Raw genomic sequence first — 22,221 nt, forward strand, 5'->3', positions numbered from 1 at the left:
GGCGATTCTATTCTTTATTTTCTCTCTTTGTATTCTGAACTGTGGCTGCTATATCTTTCACTTGGTTGTAACAAGTTATATTGAATAAATATGACTGTAATACATTGTTTGCGTGTATCTTCATTTAATCAAAAAATGCCACAAAATGTCAATATTTTAGAAAAGGTTATTATATTTATTTATTTTTCAATAATAGTTTTTATTGAAGTTTAAGAACATAAAGAAAGCAGATCGTAGGACAATAAGGACTTTTGATGGCAATGCAAACAAATATCAACACAGGCAACAATTGAACATAAAGGACAACTGTAATGAGAGGTATATGGAGGCTGCCATATTTATTTCTTTTAAGGAATACCACTTGCCTGGCTGTCCTGCTGATCCTCTGCTTCTAATACTTTTAGCCATAGCCCCTAAACAAGCATGCAGCGGATCAGGTGTTTCGGACATTATTGTCAGATCTGTCAAGATTAGCCACATGCTTGTTTCTGGTGTTAAGGTGCGTACACACATGCGACTATAGTCGTTTGAAACGATCGTTCCCTGATCATTTCAAATGACGATCGTTTAAAAAACTAAAGATCTGTCCTGGCGGATATTTTTAAACGACGATCGTTAGCAAAAGTAGTACATCGTTAAGAAACGGTCGTTCGTAGTAGGCAAGACATGCGCACTTCGTTTTATAGTCACAGCACATTCAATTTTCCCCTCGCGATGTAACGTTCGTTGATTGTGCCCAGTATACTACATGGTTAAACCATAATTTTTTTTTTTTAACAGGACAAAGTGTATTTTTGTATGTTTTGTCAAGACTATATTATCTAGATAAGTAGATGTACAGAGGCGCCAAAAGGATAAAATATGCTAAAATGTTTAAAATATTCGGGTGGCGGCGGTGGACCGGCCACTCAGAAATAGACTCGATGCTGTCACTTAAGATAAAGACAATTTATTCACATACTCCATGAACAGAACCGCAACGCGTTTCACGGGTATATTCCCGCTTCCTCAGGCAATAAACAGATAGGAGTACACAGTACAGTCTCAAGGTCACGAATAGCACCTCTTAACAGAGGGTTTGTCACCCTTCCAACCACCAAGGGTGGATATCTTGACAAGTAGATGTACAGAGGCGCCAAAAGGATAAAATATGCTAAAATGTTTAAAATATTCGGGTGGCGGCAGTGGACCGGCCACTCAGAAATAGACTCGATGCTGTCGCTTAAGATAAAGACAATTTATTCACATACACCATGAACAGAACCGCAACGCGGTTAACAGAGGCGCTATTCGTGACCTTGAGACTGTACTGTGTACTCCTATCTGTTTATTGCCTGAAGAAGCGGGAATATACCCGTGAAACGCGTTGCGGTTCTGTTCATGGAGTATGTGAATAAATTGTCTTTATCTTAAGCGACAGCATCGAGTCTATTTCTGAGTGGCCGGTCCACCGCCGCCACCCGAATATTTTAAACATTTTAGCATATTTTATCCTTTTGGCGCCTCTGTACATCTACTTGTCAAGATATCCACCCTTGGTGGTTGGAAGGGTGACAAACCCTCCTTTCCTTCTTCAGAGAGCGACATCTTAATCCTGAGTGGGGACAGGTCTAATCTCCCCACCTGCCTATATAGTGGTTGCCTAAACGGTAACCCATGTTTGTAAGTATAATACTTACTCCACACTAATTCTCCCTGATCCAATACATACTACACTATATTGGGCTCTCGGTTTCTCTGTTTTATATTATCTAGATGCTCTACTACATACTGACAGTATGAAATAGAAATTTAGTTATGTCATATGCATAACCTTAGTTTTACAGTATAACGTGTGTTTTGACCGTTCGTTACGTGCGGGCGGAACTTGCTATGATGTAACTTCCAGGAACAGTATGTGATGTTGTTCCGGATCGTTTGTTAACAAACAATCAGATCATTACACACCTTTAAAAGCTAGGTCGTTTTTTCATCCAAAGATCGTTCGTCGTTCACAACGAACGATTGTTGTCGTATATGTGTACATAGCTTTATTTAAACACTACTGCAACCAAGTAGATCAGCAAGGCTGCCAGGCAACCGGTATTGTTTAAAATTAAAGGAATACTGTAAGGGGGGGGGGGGTCGGGGGAAAATGAGTTGAACTCACCCCGGGCTTCTAATGGTCCCCCGCAGACATCCTGTGCCCGCGCAGGCACACACCGATGCTCCAGCCCCGCCTCCCGTTCAGTTCTGGAATTTCAGACTTTAAAGTCTGAAAACCACTGCGCCTGCGTTGCCGTTTCCTCGCTCCCGCTGATGTCACCAGGAGCGTACTGCGCAGGCACAGACCATACTGGGTTTGCGCAGTACGCTCCTGGTGACATCAGTGGGAGCGAGGACACGGCAACGCAGGCACAGTGGTTTTCAGACTTTAAAGTCTGAAATTCCAGAAGTGAACCGGAGGCGGGGCCGGAGCATCGGTAAGTGGCTGTGCAGTCACAGGATGTCTGTGGGGGACCATTAGAAGCCCCGGGTAAGTTCAACTCATTTTCCCCCGACCCCCCCTACAGTATTCCTTTAAATAAATATGGCAGCCTCCATATTTTTCTCACTTCAGTTGTCCTTTAAGCTCTAGCAGTAAGAAATCTTGGCACAACCTTGTTGTATCTATGACACGTCTAAATTAAACACTGTAAATGCAAACTAGCAGGTTGGCAAGAAGCAGAAATAACAGTTTTGCACATATTATCGTTCGTAGGATCCTCATTATGGACCTACTGACCCAATAACAATACCAGAAAGCTCCTTTAGCAACAAAAATACCTCAAGTTTGAGTCTCCCCACCAAATATGGGAAGGAATGTAAATACCATCACTATTCCATTTACTTGACCACTAGGGTTGGATGAGAAGGGCAGATTATGAATGGGGTTAATTACCTCAAGGTACCTTAAACAAAATACATATAAATAAAAAGGAACATAAAAGCTGAAAAAGAGAGACAATAAAATAGAAAACATCATAACTAATAAAACAACGGTAAGAAAGGCAAAAACTGTCCCACTAAGGACATTGATTAATGAACTCTAAAGGATAAAGAATTCTTATAGTTCTGTTATGAACTCCTCACCTTAGCTTTCAATCACTTCAGCAATCCCACAAGAAAAGAGGACGTATGTATCTACGGGTGGAGGTCTTCATACCAACTGCGTATCATAAGGTCAAACAATTCTTTCTAAGGAGCACACAACTACAAATAGTAAATCATCTACCACTGAATTTTCAGTAAGTGCGGTTAAAACATATGTTCAGCAAAAACAACCAGACACCAGCAGTGAAGCCAAGAAGGCTGAGGACCATGGGGGGGGGGGAACTAAATGTAGCAGGACGTAAATGTTTGCGAGCAAAATAGCCAGCGCCAGGGCTGCCCACTACTTGAACTGTGGCTACCAATAGCAGAAGCAAAGCATCCACTATTAGTAGCCACAGTTTGCATAGCGGGGGGAGATTCACGCTGGAGGACCGCAGGTTTATACCCCCCTAGTGACCAGGCCATTTTTTACTTTTCTGCACTTCACAACTTTAACAGTTCATTGCTCGGCCATACAACTTAGCGCCTAAATGAATTTGACCTCCTTTTCTTCCCACTAATAGAGCTTTCTTTTGGTGGTCTCTTTTTTTTTGCAAAACATACACTACACTACACATACATAGGCATAAGCCTATGTATGGGATTAGATTGTGAGCCTTGGGAGGGACAGTTAAAGGGGCACTACAGCGAAAAACTGTAAAATTTAAAATATGTGCAAACATATACAAATAAGTCAATTTTTTCCCCCATAGTAAAATGAGCCATAAATTACTTTTTCTCCTATGTTGCTGTCACTTACAGTAGGCAGTAGAAATCTGACAGAAGTGATAGGTTTTGGACTAGTCCATCTCTTCATAGGGGATTCTCAGCAAGGCTTTTATTCTTTATTAAGATATTCCCTAAAAAGGATTTAAACAATGATGCTGGCCAGCTACCCTACTCGCGACGCAGTTTTTTGGCAGTTGGGCAGAGCAACTGCCATTCACTAAGTGCTTTTGAAAATAAATATATCCCTGAGAATCCCCTATAAAGAGATGGACTAGTCCAAAACCTGTCACTTCTGTCAGATTTCTACTACCTACTGTAAATGACAGCAACATAGGAGAAATAGAATTTATGGCTCATTTTACTCTGGAAAAAATGTACTTCTTATTTGTATATGTTTGCACATATTTAAAATGTTACAGTTTTTCGCTGTAGTGCCCTTTTAAGTGACAAGACTTTCCCCTGTACAGTGCTGCGCTAGGATCGCAGCGCTATACACATTTATCTCCTTATTTATTGTTTATTTCAGTCTGCCAGCTCTGATCGCAGCTGGCAGGCTGATCGCCGCAGCCTGCTCTTTTTACTGCAGGGAACGCGCGTAAACGCTCATTCCCTGCAAATCTTGGCTCTCGCGAGGTCACGCCACCTGGTGTGACTGAGAAACAAGAGAGCCACTCTGCGGTGCTCTGGAGGTATTAAGGTTTCGTGCCCTGGGGGGTATTAGTTGTCCAGGTGGGGGGGGGGGGTCATTAGCTGTGGGGGTTATTAATTGCCCAGGCCAGGGGTGGTATTAGTTACCCCAGGAAGGTTATTAGTTGCCCACCAGGGTAGGGTTCTGTGTGAGAGCAGGAAGAGGTTAGGTCATAGTGAAATATCAGCAAATTTTACTGATATTTCACTATATCAATTAAGTTGAAGAATATACTGTAAGTAAATTTACCGATAGTCTACTATCGCTATGAAATGCTCTCTTAAACAATTTTTTTGTTTGCTTAGGCCCATGCCCGAAAGAGCATGCAGCCTTTTGAAATGTATGGGATGCCTCATATGCCCTTCTCTATCCACTGTTCTCTATGGATGAGTGTCACAGGCTGCTATTCATCCTCCCTGTTACTGTGGATTGAGGGATGGGAGGAGTGCACTGTGAGAGTACAGTAGATGCAGCTCCCTGCCAATCACTCTCCCCCTTCTGTGTTTGACAATGGAGGGTCTGCTATCTGTATGGCCTGGCTTTCAGACATATGTGTAAAAAAGCTTGGTAGTCTATAGTCTGACAGTGAATTGACCTAGCTGGACTGTGGTAAATAAAGTGGAATTTCTTTATTTACTAGCATTGATTTGTTGTAGATGGGAGGTGGGATATTTTTTTCCTGGAATTGGTCTATAGTGCATTACATTCTATTGCAGCAGCCAGTACAGTAAAACAGTGAGATTTGCTGCATCTAGTAAACTGCAGTCTTAGTTTAACCATCGCTATGCATATCCCACTGTGGAGCAAGCACTTCCTTAGAACCATGAAACAGGGTACAGAGACACTGTGGGCCTGATGCACGAAGTGGCAATAACTTTGCCATGCTCAGTCAGGAAGCTCACATCAATTGTACCAGTACTAACGCCAGGGGAGCAATGGACATTACACTATAAGCACCACGCTTATTACCAGGGAAACACAAGTGTTGCTATGGTAATTTTTGGGCATAATGCATGTTACCATAGCAACATGTCTGTTACCAAGGTAACGTGCTTGCGTAATGGCCGCTGCTTCACTGGTGTTAGTACCGGTAAAATTGCCGTATGCTGCCTGCACACAGCATATTTACTGGCACTATGATATTGTTATTAAAACGATCTAGTTTTAATTACAATTAAAGAAAGGCGTGGCAGGCCTTCTTGCTGACTAGCCTAGGAGAAAAGCAGAACAAATGTATGTCTTATTGGTACTTACGTACAGTATTATCCCGTCTGCGAAGTTTGGCACATTTTTGTTAAAGGTCTGTTTGATCCCCTAGCCAGATATAACCATTTTTGTGAAGCTGAAAGTCCCGGCTTTCCTTTGCACTGGGTCCCGAGTCAATACGATGCCCCATTCCCAAGTTAGGGGGGATTTGGATGACGTGTGTCCCCTGCACTTTTCTGCAGAGAGCTCAGTGGAATTGAGTCTCCTGCCCATGCCAGTAAGACAAAGAGGAAACGAAGGGTGCCTAGCTGCGCTGCTCCTTCATCTGTAAAGAGAGACCCAGGGCACTTTACATAAGTTTTGAAGACACAGATTTATGCTGCGAAGGAAGAAGAAGACCTACTGGGTGTGCTGCTTATCATCATGTCGGGTTCGTCGAGTACTTCTGTAATTGCACTTTCTGCAGCCAAGTTCAGGGGACGCCCCTATTTCAAAACCCCATAACTTGGGAACTGAGCATCATACCGACTCGGGACTTTCAGCTTTCCGAAGTCGAAGACGACTTTCCTGAGACAGGGACTTTCAGCTTTCCAAAAATGGTCAGATCTTCCTGGGAGAGCAAACGGAACATTAACAAAAAGCTGCCAAACTTTCCAGACGGGATAACACGTAAGTACTGTCTTATTTTATATATACCACAGCAATGCTATTCAGTACACCACAATTAACAAACCACATAAGACATGATGATCAGCTAGTTCCCCTGCATGTGACTCTCATGTTGTGTGTATGTGTATCTATTAATTAGTCATCAGCATTTGCTATGGCCTATTATGGTGTTGGCTATACTGACAACCAATAGTAGGTGTAGCTGCTTTAAAACCATACATTCTCCATTTATTAAACACTATGTTCCAAGAACGGATCTGCTAACTCTTATGGAGCCATTTAAATACACCAAATGGTACCTCACTAGCCACATTGCGGGCACTCTAGGGTTTCTGGATGTTGGTATTTAAATCCCTTCCCATCTTCTCTTTCTACACTGACACACCCATACAATAGAATACTCTAGGCCAGTAATACTTACCTTATTCACAGGAAAAAGCCATAGGCATTTGTGTGGATCTAATTGATAGATTGAGGCTGAACAAAGCCAGAAGTTAAAACTGATGTGTAATATGAAGATGTGATGGGAACAGTAATACTATTAGGATCGGTATGATGTAGTTTTAGAAAATGTTAAGGTCACTGCTATGCTTTACTTTATTAAACACATTCCCTCCGGGGAGGGACGGTTGATGCAGTATAATACTGGGCCCAGTTCACTAGCTCCATATGGGCTTTTGTGGTTATTTGGAATATAGATTACGACTATACTGGAACCCTCACAATCTAGCAATGGCTATTCTGTTTATGTTATGCATAGATCAAAAAGTAAAAATAAAAAACAAGAAAAAGCAAAGAAAGCTAAAATACGCAAAAAAAAAAAAAAAGACTTGGACTATATGAAAGAAGAATTTTATTTAATCATAACACTGCAACTGTTAACATTAACCATTTCAGCCCGCGGGGATTTTTCACCTTATGGACGAGAGGAATTTTCACCTGTCAGCGCTACTCCCTTTCATTCCCCAATAGCTTTATCAGTATTTATCACAGCAAAATGATCTATACCTTGTTTTTTCCGCCAGCAATTAGGCTTTCTTTGGGTGGTAAATTATGCTAAGAATTATTTTAATCTAACTGTATTATAATGGGAATAATAATAAAAAAAATAAAAAAAATGCATTATTTTTCAGTTTTCAGCCATTACAGTTTTAAAATAATTAATGCTACCATAACTAAAATCCACACCTTTTATTTGGCCATTTGTCTTCGTTATTTAAATGTTAAAATTATACCCCTAGTTTAATGTATGGTGACAATATTTTATTTGAAAATAAAGGTGCACTTTTACAGTTTTACATCCATTACTAATTTTTAGCCCAATATTTATTCATTTTATGTCCTCTTGACATAAATAACCATTTATTTTTATTCCCCAAAGTTAGTAGGTGTGTTATACTATTTGGCCACAAGATGTCCCTACTGAGCAAAAATCCCATTAGCGTACAATGTACGCTAATGGGGATACAATGTATCACTACATTGTAACCAGGGAAGTGACGTAGGCTTCCATCGGAAGCCTCCGATCACAGCAGCGGCGGGGAAGTTATGAATGGAAACATTGTTTCCATTCATAAATTTAACGATCGGGCGGCGGAAATCGGCGGAAATCGCGGCTCCATTTACAGAATAAACACTGTTTTTGAACAAAAACAGTGTTTATTCTCGGCGGACATGCTCGGATTGGCACAGGGGACTTTTGTCCCCTGCAGCCAATCCCCTCTGCTAGCAGCAGCAGCGCGATCGCGGGCACCTGCCCGCACGATCTCCTGCAGACCACCCAAACTGCAGGGACGTGACTAGCGCGTCCCTGCGGCTCTAGCACTTGCCGCTGCGGACGTGAAGCTCACGTCCGCGCGGCTGAAAAGGTTAATATTGTTCTGTTCTACTGTCAATTTTAATTTTGATATTCTTGAAATGTACAAACAATGACTGTTAATAAGCTTTCTTTGAATAAAAATGATTTAAAAAACAAACAAAAAAAAAACATACATTTTATACGGATCTGTTTGTACACATCAATTTAGCTTTTAATATATGCAATAATAACAACATGTGAAGATGTGTTTTAAACATTCACTAATCATTATTTAACCTTTTTGGCACATTTATTGTTACTTACTGCTTACATAGCAGCATTGTTTTCTGAGTACAGAATGGACAATAGTGGTGATGAAATTCATGGAATAAAACGTTTAACTGTGGAATTTGTTGTGAAATTATACTTAATTCATATAAAACAAAATAAACTGGGGTTCATACTATGTGCTCCTTAGTTTGGGGGGTTATTGATTGCCAGAATTGTGTGAAGTAAAAGGAAGGAGAACATTTGAGTTGCTTTTGCTTTAGTTTAAAAACAAAAAAACAACAACACAGTATTTAACCACTTCCACACCATGAAATTTTATGCTGATCTGTGCAGCGTGGGCTCTCCAGCCCACAGCACAGATCAGCTAGCAGCCAGGGCGATCAGACTTCCCCCCTTTTTTCCCCACTAGGGGGATGTCCTGCTGGGGGGGTCTGATCGCCGCCGGCTGCTTGCGCTTGCGGGGGGGGGCTCTTCAAAGCCCCCCTCCGCAGCGCTTCCTGGCCTCCTTCCCCTTCCCTCCCTCTCCCTCCCCCTGTGAGCGGCGCAGGACGGAAATCCGTCCTGCGCCTGATGGGATAGGCTTTAGCCTATCAGATGCCGGTGATCCCCGGCCAATCAGAGGCCGGGGATCGCCGATCTCCTCTACGGCGCTGCTGCGCAGCAGCGCCGTATACATGTAAACACCGGGGAAGATCTTCCCCGTGTGTTTACATTTACCCTGCGAGCCGCCGATCGGCTCGCAGGGTGTTCACGGAGACACCCTCCGTGAACTGACATGGAACGGCCGTTTCCATGGTATACACTTCTGGATTCAGGGGCGTGTATATACGCTCCGAGAATCCGGAAGTGGTTAAAGAGACACTGAAGCGAAAAAAAAATTATGATATAATGAATTGGTAATGTAGTAGGGATAATTACAAGAACATTAGTAGCAAAGAAAATATTCTCATATTTTTATTTTCTGTTTATAGTGTTTTTTCTGACATTGCATAATTCTCTAATATTTGCAGTTTACACACTACTCAGCTTTCAAAATTATTTTATAGAGCAGGCCAATAAACTTTTGAACTGTCCTTTGGAGAGAAAAAGAAAATACAGTGACTGACAGTTGAGATAACAAGCTTTAGAATACCGAGCTCTCTGCGACTTCGAAAGTCATGGAGCTCAATGGCTCTTTCGCATAGATAACAAATGGAGTTTCTTAACTCTTCCTGTACTGGAAACAATATTAGACTTACTGTATGTCTCTGCTCCTAATGATTTATTTCTTAGCTGTACTACACATACAAATCATTATATCATTTTTTTTTCGCTTCAGTGTCTCTTTAAAGCTTAGCCACTACCATACACCTACAACAGCCTACCACAGCCCGGTCTACGAAAAGACTAACTTTTTATTAAATTTGACATCATGCATTGTTAGTTCACTTAATTTGCAGATATTAAGCTTCAAGTCAGCAAAAAGTTATTCCTATGATGTTTCACTTCAGCTTAGTGTGAATATGCAGATCAGTACTGGGCATGCATCCAGAAGCTGAATATCTGAAAATAACCTTTAGTTGATAAAATTTGTATTTATGTTTATGCAAATACATTTTGTTTTTAAAAGGCAAACATTGTATTTAGCGTAACTCACTGTGGTTGGGTTGAGAAACTAGTCAGATAGGAAAAGCCCCAGTTATTCATGTTTACAGTCCTAGTTCAGGCTCATGTTTTTAAATTCATATTTGTAAAGTCTGTAATAATAGTTTCCAAGCAGATTGCTGTATGTATCCTGCAAGTCGTAATCTCTAGTGATACTGAAGCAAAGCTGCTTCTTCAGACCTGTTGAAAGGGGTTCATTTATGAGTTATTCTGGAAGCTGCTAGGCGAGATTTGCTGCAGAATCTCTGTGAAACATTGCTTGCATCCTTGAGAGTTGGATTGATTAATGTTTTCAAGAGTATCCACTAGACGTGTGCCATTCTACCTGCTAGTTGTTAGGAGCCTGTCTCTTAGGGCTAAGAACATTTTCCTGCAATCTATTTTCTGCAATCTACATTTGTCCTACTCCTCTTTTTAACTTTTTTTGTTTTCTGGTGCTTGAAGAGGTTATCTGTATTTTTTGTATTATTGTAAAAAATGTTAGTTCCCTCTGCAGTAGTTACCATTTTTATTATTCTTGCTGCATTATATAGAGTTGGTATGTTTATATTTACTGTTGCTAACAGTAAACTACATTGAGAGAGAGATGAGATGGTAAGAATCATACAATTTAAACATTTGATGATTTAAATATTTTTTTTTCCTCAGCACACATTTTTCTCTGACTGTTGGACGATTTGTACTATATCGGGGGTGTGGCAAAAGACTTGCTGTCCTTATGCCACACCTCCGATGATGCAGAAAATCCCAGTGAAACAAGTCAGGATATAGTGGCCATGCAGTATTCTGTGGATACAGTTACGAGTCTTGGCGCACACACTGAGCATCTGAGCAGCCATATTCCTCTCTGAGAGATTTGAGTGTTACCATGTCACGTGTAGTAGATATGAAACTTCATGTCTGAAATATGTGCCTTTTGAGCGGGCCCATATGCGCCATAGCCCAATTTTGAACATCTTCAAGTAACATTGGGTCCCAGCCACTAAACTAACTGTGGTCATTTTGCCACAATGTGGGCTCTCCCTATAGATTTTGGGGAGATAGAGAAATTTCTACAAAGGCAGCGGGTAGGATGGAGGCTCCCAATGTGCGTTCTATTTTAGTATTTTTAAATACAAATAAAAAAATATATACCGGTAATAAAGAATAGAGGTAATTGCTTACCTCTCCAGAAGATATAGACATCTAATCTCTAAGATAAGAGGGGCCTACACTCTATCCTCTATGCTATCAAGGCATTTTGTGTTGGCCTGAGGAAGCGGGCCGTGACCCGAAAAACGCGTTGTCATATTGCTTTTTGAATAAAATGTTTTTTACTGTTGAACTGGTGTCTATATCTTATGGAGAAGTAAGCAATTATTATCTCTTATTATATAACTTTTTATTTGTATTGAAAAATACTAAAATAGAACATACATTGGGCGCCTCCACCCTACCCACTACCAGTCAGACCTCCTTTGGAGGTAATAGCTTTGCAGTTTTTCTGAAAAGTCTATTGTACCACAGGAGAGCGACCATCCAGTATCCAGCAGGACCTGGAGTACCGAGCAGACATGGTTAATTCCCTGCAGGCCTAAACTTTGTGAGTATATATGTATATGAGTTTATCCTCTGTATACCTAACAATACTGCACCACTGGGCTACCCATTTCTCCCTACTTCTCACCTAGGTATTCTTGGCCCTTACAAGAATCACTAAATAAAAAAAACCTATTTCTACAAAGGGAGACTTTTGCCTATATACGTATATGATGTCAGGGGCAGGTCAATTACTTATACTGGACATGTCAGAATACTGAATGCAGCTGCACTGTATACCATAATCTGTGGTTGCTGGAACTGTCACTCTTTAGTTCTGGACATAATTTGCCTCATACTTGTGAAATGATGCACCTAGAGATATCTGCATGTCTGTCTTTATAGCATTTTGATCATCATGGTTGGAGGAAATTCGATTTTGAGTCACATAAAGAATTTTGTGGTTTATATATAGCTAATTGCTATATTGGAGTGCAAGCTGAAACATCTCAATAGACTAATTTGTGATACATCTACTGTATACATACCCAGGGTACCGTTTTATGCATGTGTGACGTAATTGAAATCAGCTTTTTAGTGTGTTGAATTTATTGGTGAAAAGTAATAAATTGTGTATTTAATAGTATTTTGAATGTGCATTTTTTCAGACAATAGATATTTTTGTGGTTTATTATATTATATTTATGATATTTGATAGATCTTATTTTATCTTGAGGTTTTTTGTTCCCTTGGACAAATGTAATTTGCCAATGGTAGATTCCAACAAATATTCCTTTTTCAAAAACTGATCTTTTAAGCAGAATTTGAGGATTTAGGCAGAGTGGGAGGGAAAAAAATATTAACAGGGATATAAATGTGAAGTCACATTTGGCTTAACAAATGCAACACCTAGCAGTAAATCAGTACCTGAAGAAGTTTTGAATCAGTATGATACTATTTATTGGTTAAATTAGAGAGACATAAAAAGTAAGCTTTTGGCTAATAAGCCTTCATCGAACTTAGTTCCTGCATATATAAGATGTTAAAAACACAGCTTATATAAACTGGACATTCAGAGGAGAAACATTATTTTGCAAACATAAATAAATGTAATTAGATGCCTTTATTACCACTCCAGGCGGGTCTCAGGGGCGTAGCAATAGAGGTCGCAGCGGTCGCATGCGCGAATGGGCCCGGCTCCTGAAGAGGCGGGGGAGGGGCCTGGGTCGGCCCATGTCAGTGCGGCCAGGACTGAGTGCGGCCCGTGCGCCGTGCATGCTATTGGGAAGGGGGGAGCCGCAGCTGCGGGGAGAGCAGCCCGACCTCTCCCTCCCTTCCTCTCCCCGGGCCCCCCCCCCTTCAGATGCAGAGTGACACGCACGGAAGCGCTGTAGGCTGAAACTCACCTCCGTCCCTGCGTTCCAAGCGCCGCTGATCTCCTCTCGCTGTATAGATGTTGTTACACACTGCTTCCGGCTAAACAGGAAGCAGTGTGTAACAACATCTATACAGAGCGGGAGGAGAGGAGACCAGCGGCGCAGGGACGGAGGTGAGTTCTGCTTACAGCGCTTCCGTGCGCCGCGCACTCTGCATTTGAAGGGGGGGGGGCCCGGGAGAAGGAAGGGAGGGAGAGGTCGGGCTGCTCTCCCCGCAGCTGCGGCTCCCCCCTTCATTATGGGGGGGACCTACCTACCTACCTAACTACCTAATCCTGGGGGGCAGCTACCTACCTATCCTGGGGGGGCAGCTACCTAATCTAACCTATCCTGGGGGACAGCTACCTAATCTATCCTGGGGGGCAGCTACCTACCTATCCTGGGGGGGCAGCTACCTACCTAACCTATCCTGGGGGGGCAGCTACCTACCTAACCTATCCTGGGGGGGCAGCTACCTACCTAAGCTATCCTGGGGGGGCAGCTACCTACCTAACCTATCCTGGGGGGCAGCTACCCACCTAACCTATCTGGGGGGGGCAGCTACCTAATCTAACCTATCCTGTGGGGCAGCTACCTAATCTAACCTATCCTGGGGGGCAGCTACCTAATCTACAATGGAGGGCAGCTACCTACTCTAACCTATCCTGGGGGGCAGCTACCTACTCTAACCTATCCTGGGGGCAGCTACCTACTCTAACCTATCCTGGGGGCAGCTACCTAATCTAACCTATCCTGGGGGCAGCTACCTAATCTAACCTATCCTGGGGGAAAGCTACCTAATCTATCCTGGGGGGCAGCTACCTAACCTATACTGGGGGGCACCTACCTCATCTAACCTATACTGGGGGGCAGCTACCTCATCTAACCTATACTGGGGGGCACCTACCTATCTAACCTGAGGGCACTTGTCTAACCTGTATTCGGGGCACCTAGCTAGCCTATACAGGTGGCAACTATACTGGCTACCTATATTGGAGGCACCTACCTAACTAACCTATACTGGGGGCACCTACCTATCTAACCTATGCTGGGGACAACTATTCTGGCTACCTATATTAGAGGCACCCACCTAGCTAACCTGTACTGGGGGCACCTATCTATCTAACTTATACCGGCGGCGCCTGCCTATCTAACCTATACTGGGGGCAACTATACTGGCTGCTTATGCTGGAGGCACCTACCTGGCTAACCTATACCGGGGGCAACTATACTGGCTTACCTATGCCTGGCTACCTATACTGGGGGGACCTATAGCTGGCTATAGGGATTTGGATATGTGTGTGCGTCGGGTGTTGCCGAGGGAGGGGGGCTGTTGTTGCCGTGGGGGGGGGGGGGGGGGCCACATCCAGATTCCGCATCGGGGCCCAGAGGTTTGTAGCTACGCCACTGGCGGGTCTCACAGGCATGCTAGCAAAATAGATAAGATCAATGGTTTCCTAAAACACTACATATCACAGACTCCGGGTGATGGGGAGATATCGTAAATCCAAAGTTCAAATGTGACTGGGTAGACTACATACACCATAAGCTAAAGAGAATTGTGGCATTTAAAACCCATCTTCCCAGCGCATTGAATAAAATGAATAGTGGCATTACCCATTTCAGCCCGCGGGTATTTATCACCTTATGGACGAGAAGAATTTTCACCTGTCAGCACTCCTCCTATTCATTCCCCAATAACTATCACTACTAATCACAACCAAAAGATCTATACCTTGTTTTTTCCGCCACCAATTAGGCTTTCTTTGGGTGGTACATTATGCTTAAAATTATTATTTTCTAAATGCATTATGATGGGAACAATATATATATATATATACAGTGGTGTGAACAACTATTTGCCCCCTTCCTGATTTCTTATTCTTTTGCATGTTTGTCACACTTAAATGTTTCTGCTCATCAAAAACCATTTAACTATTAGTCAAAGATAACATAAAAGGCCTGAAGAAAAACTGCTTATCTGAATGTTGTAAAATTAAAGAAAAGCCCCAACTGTTATCAATACAAACATGTTAATACAATGTATATGATGGTATATTCACTAAACTGTGATAAGCAGAATAATGTGCGCAAAGTCTTATGCATGATGAGTAGAGCATAATACATTGCATTACTGTGATGATCGCTGCTGCAGCAGCTGTTGCTGGAAGTAGTAGTGCTGCAGCTCAGGCAGTTCTGATCTATTTCCATGCAAGCTGCATAGCTTTGTCTGTCTTTCCCTGCTGTCAGCTTGTGACTGATTATCATTCACCTGTGTGGGAATCTGCATGTCTGCTCCCATTGGATGACCTCAGTATAAAGATCTGCTTCCTGCAGGGTTTCCTTGGGTTTTCATAGCTTCAGTTTAAGCCCGTCTTGCTGTCGCTTCAGCCCCCGATCGTGTTTCTTGTTCTAAAGATACTTTGCTGGTTTTGCATCATATATTGGTTCATTGCCAATATATATGCATACCAGCACGTTTATTATTTTTTCCTTGTATTCGTGTTACGTTGATACATCAGTGTCGCTGATATATACGTACACGAACTGTTTATTTCCTGTGTTCAGTTAGTCAGTTTTCCAGCACGTTTTGGTAGTTTGCGCGTACCGTGAGCACCCGTGCTGAGCTAGTTATTCTGTTCCTGGTCCTGTTTGTGGATTGCGTTCATCTCTGCGAAGAGATAGCGAATCCTTCTGAGTCCTGTTCCCTGTATTACTCCAGTCCTAGTCAGCGTTCCTGCTTATGTCATATATCGGTTCATTGCCGATATATACATATGTTAGTCAGACGTTACAAATAGTTTCATTGATAGCTGTAATTGTAATACGCTAGGAAAACATACTTATTGTATATTTATCTGTGTTACGTTCATCTATCTCGATCCTGCTATTTCCTGACTATCCTGTCCTGTCTTTGTGAGGCACGCCATCGCCGCAACGCATTGGCTGCCTCATTCCAGTCTGTCTGGTTTTGGATGCTTGCTGTCGCTAAGTAGCCGCTAGCTAGCAAGCGTTCATTCTGTCTACCTGTCCTGATCTCCTCAGTTCTGGTTTATGCGCTCAGCGCTACTTTGCGCTGAGACGTTATAACGAAAGCATTGTTTGTGGCTGTCAGATCTGCACCGGCTCTGTGCGCCACAATCTCCTATTGGAGTCAGTCCTCCCCTCCACTATACTAGGGATAGCCTGTTTCTTTGTGCTAGTGTGTGTACCTCCTCCACGTCAGCTCATGCGTTGCATGCTGACTGTGGAGAATACACCACCAAGCCTTACAATTACACCTTGCTCACCGTGCGGTAAAGAATTTACGTATGGTACTCTGTTTCAGTTTAGTGAATATAGCCTCTTGTATGTACTGTAATTAAAGGTGCCCATTATTGGTACAATTTTTAGTGAACTATCACATTTTCAATAAGATCATTTAGATTAAAAGAAAAGACTGTATTTAATCTATCCACACCACTAAAGAATCCAACTCAAAATCATATCTCTACCAGTTATGATCATATCTATGACAAATCTGCCAAGCAGAACAATAATTTATTTAAGGAAACAATTGATAATGTTATCTTTCAGGATTGAATGGGCCCATCAACTTCTCTGTATTCATGCAATACGATGTAAATAATGTTATAAAAAATATGATTGTTGACTAAAAATTATACCAATAATGGGCAACTTAAGTAAGATATACATTATAGAATATAGATGAGAATAAAATTAATACAAACTATAAACTACAATGGTACTATACTACTGAAACAGACGAGTACGCAAGAAAAACATTACAAATAGCCATTCAAAATCAAATATGTAAAAGTAATCTGGCCAGATAGCTCCTATGATTAATCACTTAGTATAGGTAGAGCTAACATAAGAACTGGGCCCAGTTTTCCAGGGGTCTGATTATGAGTTGCAGCTTTGTAATACTTATGTGTTGCAATTTTCCAGTGTCCACCAAAATATATCAAAACAAACAAACACAGAACATTTATATCGCGCCTTTCTCCTGGCGGACTCAAAGCGCCAGAGCTGCAGCCACTAGGACGCGCTCTATAGGCAGTAGCAGTGTTAGGGAGACTTGCCAAAGGTCAATATCCCTGTATTACACTACAGCTTTCCAGTGATCTCCAATGTGTGCTACAACTTTGTAGCATTCCCCTTCTCATAATATATACAAGCTTTTTTAGTGCTCCTTAAAATGTGTGCCCACTTTCCAATGCCCTCCAACCTCCAAAAATGTGTTGGTTGTGTTTCCACTATAAAATATGTGGCTTGTTTTATATTGCAGACCCAGAATGCCTGACTTTACCTTGTGTTTTTCTGTGTATGTTGCCGACTTTTCTTGCCCACAGTCTGCCTTATCTTCAGGCTTAACTTTGACTCTGCCACCTTGTCTCCTGCTTCAACCTGATCCTTTACCATGCCCTCCAACCGTCCCGGATGATTGGTCGGGATTCTCCCGATTTGGGGGGGGGGGGCTCTCCCGCTATCCTGGGAGGCCCCCCTTAAGTCCCGGCCGGCTGGGGAGAGAAGACTTCTCTCCCCAGGGCAATCTCCTCCCCACACAGGGGCACCTTCCTCCCCACCCACGGGCATTCTCCCCCCCTCCACTGACGACCTCCCTACCCACTAGCACCCTCCTCCCCACCCACTCCCCACCCACTGGCACCCTCCTCCCCACCCACTGGCACCCTACGACCTCCCTACCCACTGGCACCCTACGACCCCCCTACCCACTGGCACCCTCCTCCTACCCACTGACACTATCCTCCTACCCACTGGCACCTTTCTTCCCCACCCAGTGTTACCCTCCTTTCCACCCACAGGTACCCTCCTCCCCACCCAGTGTCACCCTCCTTTCCACCCACAGGTACCCTCCTCCCCACCCACTGGCACCCTCCTCCTACCCACTGGCACCTTTCTCCCCGACCCAGTGGCACCCCCCTTTCCACCCACAGGTACCCTCCTCCCCACCCAGTGTCACCCTTCTCCTACCCACTGACACCCTCCTCCTACCCACTGGCACCCTCCTCCCCACCCAGTGTCACCTTCCTTTCCACCCACAGGTACCCTCCTCCCCACCCACTGGCACCCTCCTCCCCACCCACTGGCACCCTCCTCCCTACCCAGTGTCACCCTCCTCCCTGCTCACTGGCACCCTCCTCTCTGCCTACTGACACCCTCCACTTTCCACTAACACCCTCCTCCTACCCACTGTCACCTTCCTCCCCCACCCACTGGCACCCCCCTTTCCACCCAGTGTCACCCTCTCCCACCCACTGGCACCCTCCTCCGCAAACTCAATCCTCCCATTGTCACCCTCCTGCAATAGCAGGCGTGTGGCTTAAGCCCGCACAGGGGGCGTGGCTTAAGTGTCCCTCTTTCCCATCTTCAAATGTTGGGAGGTATGCCTTTACCATGCTGTCTGCCCAGACATTGGCCTATGTTTGATATTACCACTTCTTTTTACCTCCTAAGTGTTTCTACTGCTGTGACCTTACATGTCCCCTGGTTATTATCTGTGGGGTAAACCCAGCGCCAATGGCCTAGTGACTCCTCCTCTCTTAGATTCTGTGCCCTGCTGAATTCATCTTTCAAGTGTAACAGTAATTTACAGCCATAATGCAGGAGAACTTAATCCCTAATGAAAAAGCTGTGGAAATAACTGAACTCAAGGTAACCATACAAGATGTGCAACAAGGTTACTTACAGCAGTAGCTGGAAGGTCAAAGCAATAACTCCCTTCACTACTGCTCTGGAACCAAATATCCACAGTGCTTTCTCTCAACGTTGCCAGTATTATCTTGCTCTTGCAAGATGATGGCACAATGATGTGAACCTATATCTAATATCACCAGTTTTCTTCAGGCCTTTTCTGAAGGGACAGCCACAGCCATGCCTGCTTTATACAGTATATGCTCCTGCAAGCAAAAAGACTTTGTTGCTCTCATTTTGATAGCTTATCTTATTTTAATTATTTCTTTTAGCATCTAACTTAATTTGTTACTTGCTAATTTTAAATACTATGTTTTATGTGAGTTTCTATCTCATCTTGCATAGACATTGCACTAAATGCTTACATGGTTTGTGGGAATGTAAATATCCCATCCTGTACGCGGCGTTTTGGGGCATGCTCACTCTGAGGATTTTTTCTCGGTATGGACGGCCCACTCCATGGGATGAAGGTGTGTCATTCTTACATCAACTATGGTGTGTCATCAACTATGGTGTGAAGGTGTGTCATTCTTACATTAACTATATATAGGCTGAAGGTGTGTCATTCTTACATCAACTATGGTTAAGAACCAGTAAGGTTCTAAACATGCCATTTGTATGATGTGATGACATTGGATACATCCATAATAAAATAATTGGATTTTTGTGGACATTGTGCGGACCTACCCTTGTTTGAATTCAATTACTGGGAAAGTTGGAGAAGCAAAAAATCTTTCACTTCTGGTTCACTGTTATGTCCAGTCTCCTTTACTCTAGCTACCACCTATCCCACTTTTTCTGCAGAGAATCCTGAACCAATGCAACTTGGTGGACCATTTTGTTCTAGACCAGGCATGGGCAAACTCGGCCCTCCAGCTGTTACGGAACTACAAGTCCCACAATGCATTTGCCTTTATGAGTCATTACTGTGGCTGTCAGACTCCTGCAATGCATTGTGGGACTTGAAGTTCCTTAACATCTGGGGGGCCAAGTTTGCTCATGCCTGTTCTAGACTGTCCTGAGAAAAAACAAAGTAAGGATGATGCCCGGTATTTCCATACTTCCACTTATCCCCTTTCAGGATTAGCCTTGGATCAGCAGGATGTGTCTTTATCTCTCTCCTGACCTTGAAAAAAATCATAAAGTATCAGCTGTAATGGACCCAGGAGGCAGTTCTGGCTTCCTTGACAGCTCTCTGGCATATATTCTATTCAATATCATACCTTGCCCTTTTTCCTGTCATTCTTTATGTGCACTGGCTCAGGCCCACAATCCCAACTCGATCACCCTCTAGCATGAATGTTAAGAGGAAGAATTTTATTCCTGCTGCCTATCATAACTTCCTAGCTGTTTTTAACAAAAAAAAAACAAAAAAAAGAAGCGAGACTGACTCCCTTTATCCAAACACATCTACAACTGTCACACTGGGATAGACAGGACTTGTGGAAACAAAAAGAACACAGGGACACTGGGAGCTTGACCTGTTGTAATAGAGCCAGATAACCGGTAACATTATAATAGCTGAAATGGTATACTCAAAAGAGTGGGTTGCTCCAGGAGGCAACCACTCATACAGGAAATACCATCCCCACTCTGCCTCTAAATAGGAGGTTACAATCGCAGCTCCACAAAAATGTTTTCACTCTAAATTGGGTGTGTGGGGTTAGTTCCTTCTACAGCAGGGGTCTCAAACTCGTGGCCCGCGGGCCATTTGCGGCCCTCGATACAATATTTTGTGGCCCTCGCCAGCAAAAGCTTCCTTATAGTTTGCTTCAGTGCTCCCAAGTAATCAGCTGCATCCCCGCCGCTAAACGAGGGCTGCAGAGCCCCCAAATCGCCCGGGGGGGCAATCCGCCTGCATTTCGTGGAAGGGGCAGAGTTTTCAGCTTCAGCTCTGCCTCTCCTGACGTCAATCGCCGCACGGATCGCCGCCTCTCCCCGCCCCTCTCTGTGAAGGAAGAGAGAGAGGGACAGGCAGAGGCAGCGATGCGCCGCGATTGTGAAATTCCTTATGCGGCCCAGCCTCATCCTGACTTTGCCTCCTGCGGCCCCCCAGGTAAATTGAGTTTGAGACCCCTGTTCTACAGGGTCACTATGGTAAACTGTGAGCTAGCTGGAAGCACCCAAAAAGATAAAATGTTCCAAAATATTACTCTATATATGATATAATGGTAAATAGGTCCTACCGTAAAGCAGAAATTTCACAGCAAAAGTACAAAAATATTTTACTTTATTTGCACTTAGGACATTTTTTTTTTAAATTTCTTAACCAGGTTATTTAACGTGATAGTATCTGTAGAGGTTGAAGAGCCTGAGCTCCTATACCCTGATGACGGCAGAAGAAGAGCTAGCATACTCCAATATACAGTTTGGTGATATCTAACACTACTTTTTTGGTTACTGTGCAATAGTGTTTAATGAGTTTTGATGCAGAGGGGTCCAGTGTACATGGACGAACTGCAAAAAGTTTGGTTCGCGCAAACTTTCGAACCGCAATAGAATTCAATGGGGAGGCAAACTTTGAAAATTACAAACATTTATGCTGACCACAAAAGTGATGGAAGAGATGTTTCAAGGGGTCTAACACCTGGAGGGGGGCATGGTGGAGTGGGATACATGCCAAAAGTCCTGGGGAAAAATCAGGATTTGACGCACAGCAGTGTTTTAAGGGCAGAAATCACATTGCATGCTAAATTGGAGGCCTAAAGTGCTTTAAAACATCTTGCATGTGTATACATCAATCAGGGAGTGTAATTAGTGTGCTGCTTCACACTGACAGACCAAACTCACTGTGTAACGTACCACAAACAGCTGTTTGTGTAGTAACGGCCGTGCTGGACTGGTGCGCACCATGGCAAGAGTGCATGTGATAGCGGTTTTCAAGCCCATATGGTCACCGGGCTGAGGTAGCTCAATGACAGAACAACAGTATCTGTCCAGCTGATCGAATTTGGTCTGTCCACAACGAAGCAACAACCTTATTATCTTGGGTGTGCCCCCCCTGAGATACTCATATAGCCGACGGTCATTGCTTCATTGTGCTACGCAAGCCCCTGCACCGCAGCAAGGTAATGATCACAAAGGGGAATTGACATATGTACATGCCTTTTGTTTTGTTGTTGCAGCTGCAGTGCAGCCAGAAAAATTGGGCAGGCATGTACACGCACCAGAAAAATCAGTATAGCGGCCTTAAAAATTAAGGAATCCGCCTGGAGTCCTGGACCCTGTTGGTGGTGGCGGAGAAGGCAGTGAAGCGGCCTGCAGGCAGAGATGCTGTGTGAGGAGCGACTTAGTCATGGGGCAGGCAGTCACATTACGTGCACTCAGAGATGCTGTGTGTGGGAACTGACTTAGTCTTCGTGCAGGCAGTAGCCCTCCAGGATCCATGCCTCATTCATTTTGATAAAGGTGAGGTACTGAACACTTTTGTGACC

Source organism: Hyperolius riggenbachi, chromosome 5 (assembly GCF_040937935.1).
Source record: "Hyperolius riggenbachi isolate aHypRig1 chromosome 5, aHypRig1.pri, whole genome shotgun sequence".
NCBI lineage: Eukaryota > Metazoa > Chordata > Amphibia > Anura > Hyperoliidae > Hyperolius > Hyperolius riggenbachi.